Source organism: Ceratotherium simum, chromosome 2 (assembly GCF_057802395.1).
Source record: "Ceratotherium simum simum isolate JZ-2026a chromosome 2, ASM5780239v1, whole genome shotgun sequence".
Taxonomy (NCBI): Eukaryota; Metazoa; Chordata; class Mammalia; order Perissodactyla; family Rhinocerotidae; genus Ceratotherium; species Ceratotherium simum.
Genome location: NC_141901.1, coordinates 46,531,154 through 46,540,925, shown reverse-complemented (window position 1 = coordinate 46,540,925; position 9,772 = coordinate 46,531,154). Strand labels below are relative to the sequence as shown.

Below are 9,772 nucleotides of genomic sequence, written 5' to 3'. Positions count from 1 at the left end.
CGCCTGCCATCTAATCATCAAAGGCCGGGGATGTCACTAAACATCCTGCAGTCCACGGGCAGAGCCCTTCCCCACAAAAAAATGATCCGACCCTACCTATCAACACTGCCGAGGTTGAGAAAACCCGGTGTAGATCAACGTCCCACACCTGACAGACGAGAAAACACGAATTCCTGACTAATTGGATGTGGGGTCTGAGGGAAACTCCGGCGACGGAGAGAACGCCCAGTTTTTTGGCCTGAGCGTATGGAAGGATGGTGTTGGCATCAACTAAGGTGGGAAAACTGCGGGTGCAGCAGGTTGCAGGGGAAAGATCCGGAATGCAGCTGAGGGCCGCCTTGAAAGGAGACTTGCTCGAAAGCCGTCTGTCTCCCTTCCTGCATCCACCTGAGTCCTTTCGGAGGCTGGAGATGCCGGGGTCTCGGTGCTCGGCCCATTCTCACCCTGAGCGCCTCCCCTCCCGCCTCCTCCCGCCAACTTCGTTCACTCCCCGGCTCCGGCGACCTTCTCTCCACACGTGGGCGCCTCGCAAAGGCGGGTCTCCAGGGCAGTTCTGAGGTGCCGCCGGGACGAGGCAGCTCGCTCCGGGACTGGTGGACCTTGCAGCCTCGGGGGCGCTCGGTGCGTCGCCTGCGGGCTCCGTTTTTGGAGAAAGCAGGGAGGGAATGGCCTTATGAAAGAGTTCCTGGTAAGACGGGTGACCCCCTCCCAGAGGCCCGAGGCCTCCCAGAGCGCGGAGAAAAGGTCACTCTGGTCGGAATCAAGGAAAAGAAACGTCAGCTTTCAGTTCCCTGGTGGTCTAGTGGCTAGGATTCGGCGCTTTCACCGCCGCGGCCCGGGTTCGATTCCCGGTCAGGGAAGAGTTTTGCTTTCGTCTGCTGAAGGGTCGTGCCCTGTGCTCCTCGCACCGAGTCTTCCACTCTTGCAGAGGAAGGGAGACAATGGCGGGCCGCTTCTCAGGGCACACCGCTCTCGCTTATCTGCACATAAGCCGCCCGCAGAAGCGGCTTCACAGGGCTGCCAAGCATCCTGCTCAGGTTTGTTTGTTCTAAATTAATCTAATTCGTCACATTAACAGGTTAAAGGAAGAAAATCATAATCACTAAAACACAGAAAAGGTGTTTGAAAAACTTCACCGTCAATTTATGATTTGGAAAAAACTCCTTAGCATAATAGGAATAGAAGAGAACATAACCTGCTAAAGGGTAGCTTCTAAAAGAAGAACAAACAGAAAACCTTCAGCAAACATTATAGTTGGTGATAAAATATCGACTTTCCCCCTACCCTTACCAATCAGGAACCATCAAGAATCAGACAAATAGGCCTACTGTGACCACTTCTCTTCACCACTGTGCTGGAGAGCTTAGCCAGCGAGGGAAGGCAAGAAAAAGAAAGAAAAGATATAAGAAGTGAAAATGAAAAATTAATACTATAATTATTTACATATATGAAAGAAAAATTAGTAGAATTATTAATAGAATTGAGTTTGGTATACACAAAAATAATAAATCAAAGAAAGTGAGCAAATTGAGGATTCAAAAAACAAAGGTTATTAAAAACATTATTGATGTTCAATAATTATAGTATATAATTCAATCACATATACTGCAGAGGGGAAGTGGGGAATGAAATATGATCCCTACCTTCACCATAAGAAAAATCATTTCAATGTGGATTAAGCACCTAGATGTGAAACGAAACCTCAAGTGATTTTAGTTGGTATCTATAGCAGGGTATTTCCATGGTCTGAGGGGTAAGCAAAGATTTTAAAAATAAGACAAAAAGACTAATTCTTAATGAAGAGATTGATCAGTTTGACTACATCAAGAATCTCTGTTCATCAAAACACAGAATAAAGTCACAATTTGGGCCAACGTATCTGCAGTTGGCATAATCAACTGGTACCAAGATATTTAATGAATTCTTGCAAAAGGAGAAGAAAAAGACAGACAGACCTGTAGAGAAATCACCAAGGTCTTCGGGGAAAAAACCTTATAAGGGAAAATCCAAGTGCCTAACAAACACGTGATGGTGCTCAAATTCATTACCAATAAGGGATAGTAAAAATGAAAACCCAATGAGAAACATTACAGATTGGAAAAAAAAGTAGAAGAAGAAGTGAGAGTGGAGGATGAGGTAGAAGGTGAAGCACGGGAGGAATTGTTAAAGGACTAATACTATCTTACTTCTTCATCTGTGTGTAGGTTACACAGATATGTGCATTATAATCATGTGTTATATTGTACATATAGATTCTGTGCATTTTACTTTGTGTATGTTACACACTTTTGAAACTCTACCCCTCTTCCCACAAAGGAATCTTATGGCAGAGAGAATCTTGCTGAGATTCTCAGACTTAGTTTTGAGAGAAAGGTGTGGAGATTACTCTTCACTACAGCCAAGGACAACCCTACAGAGACAGGCCCGTGGAGCTGAGCTTTAGGATGACATGAGCTCAAATAATACTCTCCAGGAACCAACCTGTAATTGAAAATAAAAGCTAAATTTCTTTATTTGTGTTATTTGAATGCTCTGAAAAGGCTATAGGCCAAATCATAACTATTCAAATCTCTCCTTTGGTTTCCCACTGCTGATTTCATAACCCACAGCTCCTCTTTCCTTCCTCTCCTCCAAGCTCTCCAACAAAATTCTCCTGCTGTCCTAGCCTTGTGGGTCTTCTCCCCCCACTCCACCTCCCTCCAGCTTTTTCATTGAAGAAGGAGAAAAAGGAAGAAGAGTAAAAGGAGAAGTAGGAGGAGGAGAAGAGGGAAAGGAAAAGGAAGCAGAAGAGGAGGAGGAAAAGGATGAGGAAGAGAAGGAGGAGGTCTAGGAGAAGGAGGAGGAGGGGAAGGAGGAGAAGATGACCCGAATATGGAGGAAGCTTCTCACAGGCCAGGAGTGGGTAAGGAAAGGCGTCAAAGGCAGATTTTATTTTCAGTAAAGGGGAAATTGTGGGACGTGACAGTCTTTAAGAACTTTACTCCATCGTGTAAGTAATCCATCATTTTCCTTTACATAGATCAGAACTCCTACTCCTCCCCACCCCCACCATCTAAATCCTGATTCCTGTTTACAGAGAAATATTCAAAAACAGGAAATTGTGTATCACAGTTCAGAATTTATTCATTAAAATTTCAGATTTCCAAGAGCATTTAAAAACAAAGAAATGAATAAAACAACTTTGATGGTTCCAACATAGTACCCCTGTCGTTTCATACTCAAAATGTAGAAAGACAGTCTCGGAAGAGGGAAACTCTTGAAATTGAATAAATCAAGTTTATCTTTAAAACAGAAAGAATAAAAACTCCCCAAATGTCACTGATCTTCGATTTGAAACTACAGTTAGGTAGGAGAATCCTCCCAAGATTTTTGGATGAAAATTAATCACCCGTAGTCTCCCTAACACGGTCATCCCCCCACCGCCCGCCTCCTCCCTCCACCCCCAAACCCCCATCCCCCACCTCAGTACCCTCAAATCTCAATGCTTTCGAAGGAGCGTGCAAGTGGCATAAAACAAAACCAGATAAACAGTTCCCAGATTCTGTAGTTTGTTTTCCCTTCTTAAAAATACAATTTTGGGGCTCACACCTGTTGACACACATTGCCAGCTACACGGAATCCTTCCCTGAACACCGATGGGCCCACAGGACACGCGGAGGAGCGGTGGCTGACGATGTTAATAAATTCGGTTCACGGTGTCTGGCGGACAGACCCCAGCGGCCTCTCGCCACCTCTCGTCGAGGCCTCCTCTCCGCAGCTCCCCTCCTGTCCATGCGGGTTCCTCTCCACACGCCTCCCCTTTCCTTGGGCCTCTGACGCCTCCAGCGCCACTGGGGTGTCCTGCGGACCACGTGGCTGGTCTCCTTCTGGGATCTTCATCTACTGATCTTCGCGCCATAGTGAGACGTGGCCCACAGGTCAGCCCAAGGCCCCGCACGCAAATCAACGACCTGATGGCTCCTTGGGTTCCTGGGATCTTCCAGGAGAAAGGCTGAAAGTAACAGTGGTCTTAGGTCCAAATATTCAAAATCGCAGACCCACTGGAAACACTTGCGGGTTGAAAGGTATGAACTCCATAGCGTTGTAGTTCCTATGCCCCAAGCCAAATGCTACTCCATATACGCCCCAGGGCTCTGCCAAGTCCTCGTTTAGATCAACTCCTTACTGTGCTCTGCTCAGACTTGAACTACGGCTTTTAGTTCTTATTTTCCTACTCCTGGTGAAATGAAATGAAATGAAATGAAATGAAATGAAATCGCGGGGTGGGTAAAAGGAGACTCTGACATAGTGTATTGACCAGGAATCAAACCCAGGTCACCCGCATGGGAGGCAAGAGTTCTACCACTGAACCACAAATGCTTCTGATGTTGCTATCCATGATGGATCTCTGGAAAGAATCTCTATGGAGACCAAACGCTGGAAGGCTGGGAAAAAAAATACTTCGAAAGTAGGTATACACAGTTGTCTTTGGACAGAGCTAACAGACAGAAAGACACTGGAAGCAAAGGCTTGCAAAAGAGGCTTGCTTATGTCAGGCAACAACATAAACTGGGGACTTTCAAATTAAAATATTAAAGTATCTGTTTTGTCAGCTCACACCACACTTCTGAAAAAGGCTCTTTCCAACTGTGTAACAGACCCCTGCAGAAAAACATTGGAAATTCATCCAGATCCCTTGTTTACGACTCTAAACCGCCAAGAGTCAACCTCAAACTGTTGCCTTAGAGAATCTGAGAAAGTAATCTAACTTGCTAGGTCAGGTAAGTAAAATTCTAATCCGGGGAAGAAATAAGAAGCAGAAGCAGAATTAGATTGGAAGTGGAAGAAAGAAAGGGCCAAAATCAAAATAGAGATAATGAGGAAACACGTTTTTGGCAATGGGATTAGTTCTTTGTAGCTGTTTTTTTTTGTACAAGAATAATGAGTCAGACTCATAATCATTGTAACGGTAGCGTGTGTCTGCTTTTCAAGGTGTTCAAAGCATTTGGATGGATATGTGATATAGCATCGTTATTAAAAGATTAATTAATATTAAGTTTGCAATCAATGTTTAATTGTTTGGGAGGATCTAGTCTCCTAAATTTGATTCCCTATTGTGCTGAATTTTGGCATTTGTGACTCTGAGATGCATATGAGACCTAGGCTTTAGTGTATCAGTTATATAAGGAGCAGACTAAGTTTTTGAAAAATATTGATGGTTGAAATGTTGACATAATGGTCCTTTTATGAAATTGAAATACAGAGAGATTTCTTTCCCCAATTATCCCTGGGGAAATTAAACTGAAGAAAGGAACCTGGAGAGCTCCCCTACGTGTTGAGACTAGGAATCATTGCGACTTTTTGGAAGACGGGGAGCTGCAGATGTGCAATCACGCTTCTCTTGCTAAGAAGCCAAGCTAGGTGGAGGCAGAGTCGTAAACTTGGTCTCAACAAGGAAAATAACCAACTCCTTGACTCAGAAGAACTTTGGTTCTATGTGCCCTCCACCCAGCACCCAAGACACACACCAGCTCTGGTCAACATGCTTTCAATTACCACCTACATCAACCAGATCTACGTTGATTCCCACATCTTTCTAAACTGCAAACCTGCACTTCCAACTCACAACTCCTAATTCACAAGTCAGTGCCTCATATGTGTCTCAGAGTCACGAATGCTAAAACTCAACGCACCAGTGAGTTCCCTGTCAGCATCACACACCACCCTCTGCCTCAACACCCTATGATCAGACCCAGGCACAGTGTCTCCCAACAGTAGTGCACTGTCCTGGGTGTTTCAATCAATCACCAAAACAACACCCAAATCTGCTCTTACCCCTGCTCAGTATACTTATTACCCTCACCACCAACCACCCTGTTGCCCAAACCACATCTTGCTACCCTCTTTGGATATACTCTCTCATCTTCCCAACACAGAAATGTATGTCCAGTATAATCAACAGATAGTGCTTGACTTTACTGACTGCACCACCGCCTTACTGCCACTCTATGACTGGACTCTTCCAACCATCAACTCTTTCCTCCATTAATACAGCCAGATAAAAAGCCAGGCTCCCTACATCCAGTCTAGTCTACTCCAATGCATTTTCCGCACTGCATCGTGAGTGACCCTTCCACAGCCTAAATATGGACACACACGTAGACTAAAACCACCTACTGTCCCCGTATTCCTTCACTAAAATGGCTTAATACCTTCATGACATGTACTCTGGCTTCCCCCTCATCATCTGAATATCTGTTGCCAATTCTCAAGTTCAGCAACAGTGAAATACTGGACATGTCAGGGACGCTCTCACTTTCAGGTACTTGATTCTCTCTACAAGGGATGGTCTCTCACAACTTCCTCTTCCTTCTTCAAAATCATCCTCATCCTTCACGTCTCAGGTCAAAAGTCTTTTCCTCTGGAAAGACTTTCCTGACTGTCTGAAATGAGTGTGTGATGTGTCCACTTTTGTTTTGGCATTAATTGTGCTCTAACAAAATCACATTTTACTTGACTCTGCCTTCCAAAGACATATTTTTATAAGAAAAAGATTCATATTTCCTGAGAAACCAATGTTGTGTATGGAAATAAAATATTCTCACGATGTAGCACAGTGTCTAGCATACTCTAGTCTAAGGTTGTTAAACAATGAAGGAAAGAGGCATAGAGAGAGAGAGAAGTGAATAAGGAAACTTTCTCTCTCTCAAACACACACACATTCACAGATAGTCAAACAAGAAAATAAATTAAGCAAGATCGGCAGCAGAATGATTCGTCTACAAAGTAGAGTAATTCCAGCAGAGCAATTAGAAAAGGTAAAGAATACAGCTATCAAGAATAAAGTTTTGCTTGAGTGTAAGGTATAAAAAGGATCTCAGGTGGATCTTCAGAGTCGAAAAAAAGTCAAGAGCCAGAAAGGAGAGGGAAAGGGTATGGCGTGGTGTGGTGAAGGGAATAAATCCTGGAGTGCAAATTATACTTATACTCTTGTGTAGGTCTCTGTAAGACACCAGAGTTTGAAAGTGGATCATTTTGACCTTGGAATTTTCTAGGGACTCAAAAGAGGCATCAGAGGAGAGAAGCTCTTTAATGCTTGTGCTTGTGCATGGGTTAGCGCTTGGCCTGAACCAGGCTAATTGTAAACAAAAGAATCAAAGAGTGCAAATATGAATATCAGACAAAAGCAAAGGGCAAAAAAAAAAAAGAAAGAAAAAAGCTTTATGTTGGATAGAAGAGTAACATTCTAGCATCTACCCAGAAATCTAATCGAATTGTTTTTCCCTGGCCTGGCCTCCTCGAGTGGCTAAAGAGGGTGTAGTTAAAGGGAAGAAATCTTAGAGTGAAATTTTCACTTATTCACCCTTTTGTAGGTCTCTCTCAAATGCAAGAGTTTAAAAGCAGGACCCTTTGATCTTTGGCCTTTTCCAAGGACTCAAAAGAGGCATAGGAGGAGAAAAGCTCAATTGCCACCCAGATCTTCTGGAGTAACTCAGGCGCGTCTCCAAATGTGAGCCTCCCCAACAGTCACTGGGACCTGAATGCCTGTTCAGGGAAAGAGCTGGTGTTTGTCTCAAGGTTGAGAGGAAAGGGTTTGGGAGGCACTAAGCAATGGGAAGACAAAGAGAATGCATCATCAGTGAGGAAATTTGATTTGAATTTGAATTCTAGTACTACGACTTGAATGCCAGAGTTTTATAGTGTTGCTTAATGTAAGTCTCCTATGCAAGCCTGTGCTCTGGGTGTCTTTTCTCTTCATTCTGCATGTCTACCAAAGAGGACTGTATAAAGTTCTTTTTAGAACTGTGTTTTCAGAGTCCTTCCTAAAACTCTTCTTGATGAATCCTACCCTGGTGGTAAAGAGCATGGCGTTGGTGGTTCAATGGCAGAATTCTCCCCTCCCGTGTGGGAGACCTGGGTTCGATTCTTGGCCACTGCATACCTAACTCTGCTGGGTTCTCTTTTGCGCAGGCAAGACAGGTGGTTTCTGGCCCCGCGCACTGGCAGCGGTGGTTAAGGGAGGAAAATGGCAACTATACCCATTGAGTTAATTCCGGGGCAGAAGACATTAAGGAATTGGTCTAAACAGGGGTTATGCAGTGCTCCCAGGCCCCGAAATGATCACCCGTGCTTCAGTGCTTGACCTGCAGTGCAGCCACCACCTGGCCAGAGCATGTCTTTGAAGTGCTTAGCCTGGAAACTCTCTGAAAGCAGTAATCATCCCATTTGAGACAAATTATAGAAAACAACAGAATCCTGCACCTGACTATGCACCTTGTGCAGACCTGGACTCTTAGAGTTGTTGGCTCACCTTCCCTTGGTTCTTCTGTTGAATTTCTTGAGCAAAAAGACCTCTTTGGCTTTTACACACTAAATCTGGTTCTTGGACATTCTCTCTCTCTTTCTCTCCACATGGGGTCTGTGTCTGTCTGTCTGTCTGTCTGTCTTTCTGGCCCTCATACTCTAGGCTGCCCCCAACCTTACCCACTTTCTTCTCCTTTTCAGCTTTCCAGGACCTTGCATTAGAATGCCCTCAATCATCAAGCATTTATTAGGTGTTTACTAGGTGCGAGGCCCTGCTCTGGGAGAGATGCTGCATCATGAGCAAATTGAAGGTCCCTGCCCTGTGGTGCCTACATTTGAAGGCATCAAAAAGGGGCAGGTACATGGGAGTACAACTGGTTCATGTCCTTTCTAAGTGCTTCTGCCAGCCTGGGCCTAGGGGCACTAGAGGTGAGTACCACCAGAGAAGCACAGCAAAGAATGGAAAAATGGATGACTCTAGATCTAGAAGGTGTAACTAAGAACCAGCATTATTATTATTTTTTTAAATAAACAAGCACCTCAGGAAAACAGCAGGTGTCCAGTGACAGCTCCTTACTTCCTGGAGCAGACATTGCATGTGTTTACACTTCTTAAAGTGACAGTCATGGCCAAGCTCATCAACATCCCCTAAGGGTTCCCACAGATCCTCTTAACCTGTTAACATATGGTCACTCTATAATCTATAAAAATATGCAGTAGCATTATATTAACACAGTGTTTTGTTATTTCTATCTTTTTATTTTACAGGGAAAGATTCACTCTGAGCTAACATCTGTTGCCAATATCCCTCTTTTTTCTTTTTTCCTCCCCAGAGTCCCGGTGCATAGTTGTATGTCCTAGTTGTAAGTCCTTCTAGTTATTCTATGTGAGCCGCTACCACAGCATGGCAAATGACAGACGGGTGGTGTGGTTCCGAGACCTGGAAATGAACCTGGGCTGCAGAAGCAGTGAGAGTGCCAAACTTTAACCACTAGGCCTTCAGGGCTGACTCTGTTATTTCTATCTTAATTAGAAAATATCTAGGTAAAGATTATACATTAATTAACTTAATCTAGCATCAGTCAGAGAGCTTAGAGTTGTAGAGCTTAAAATCTCAAATTGAGCTGAAACATAATAAAGAAATACATGTTGGAACCATGTATTAGATACCTAAAAATGTTTACTCAAAAATTGCAAGTGGTGCGGCCGGCTCCGTGGCCTAGCGGTTAAGTGCACGCGCTCCGCTGCTGGCGGCCTGGGTTCAGATCCCAGGCACGCACAGATGAACCGCTTGTCAGGCCGTGCTGTGGTGCCCTCCCATATAAAAGTGGAGGAAGATGGGCACAGATGTTAGCCCAGGGCCAGTCTTCCTCAGCAAAAAGAGGAGGATTGGCATGGATGTTAGCTCAGGGCTGATCTTCCTCACAGGGGAAAAAAAACATTTCAAGTGGAATAATTGAGTGACTATGATTTGTAGAATTATAAGTCT

The 9,772-nt window shown here is 44.2% G+C and overlaps 1 non-coding gene across 1 annotated transcript; it reads left to right on the top strand.

Annotated features, from left to right (window-relative positions):
• The first annotated feature begins 788 nt into the window (after positions 1-788).
• TRNAE-UUC (transfer RNA glutamic acid (anticodon UUC)) lies at positions 789-860 on the top strand. The gene has a single exon. It is a non-coding gene; the product is annotated as a tRNA-Glu (tRNA).
• The last annotated feature ends 8,912 nt before the right edge of the window (positions 861-9,772 follow it).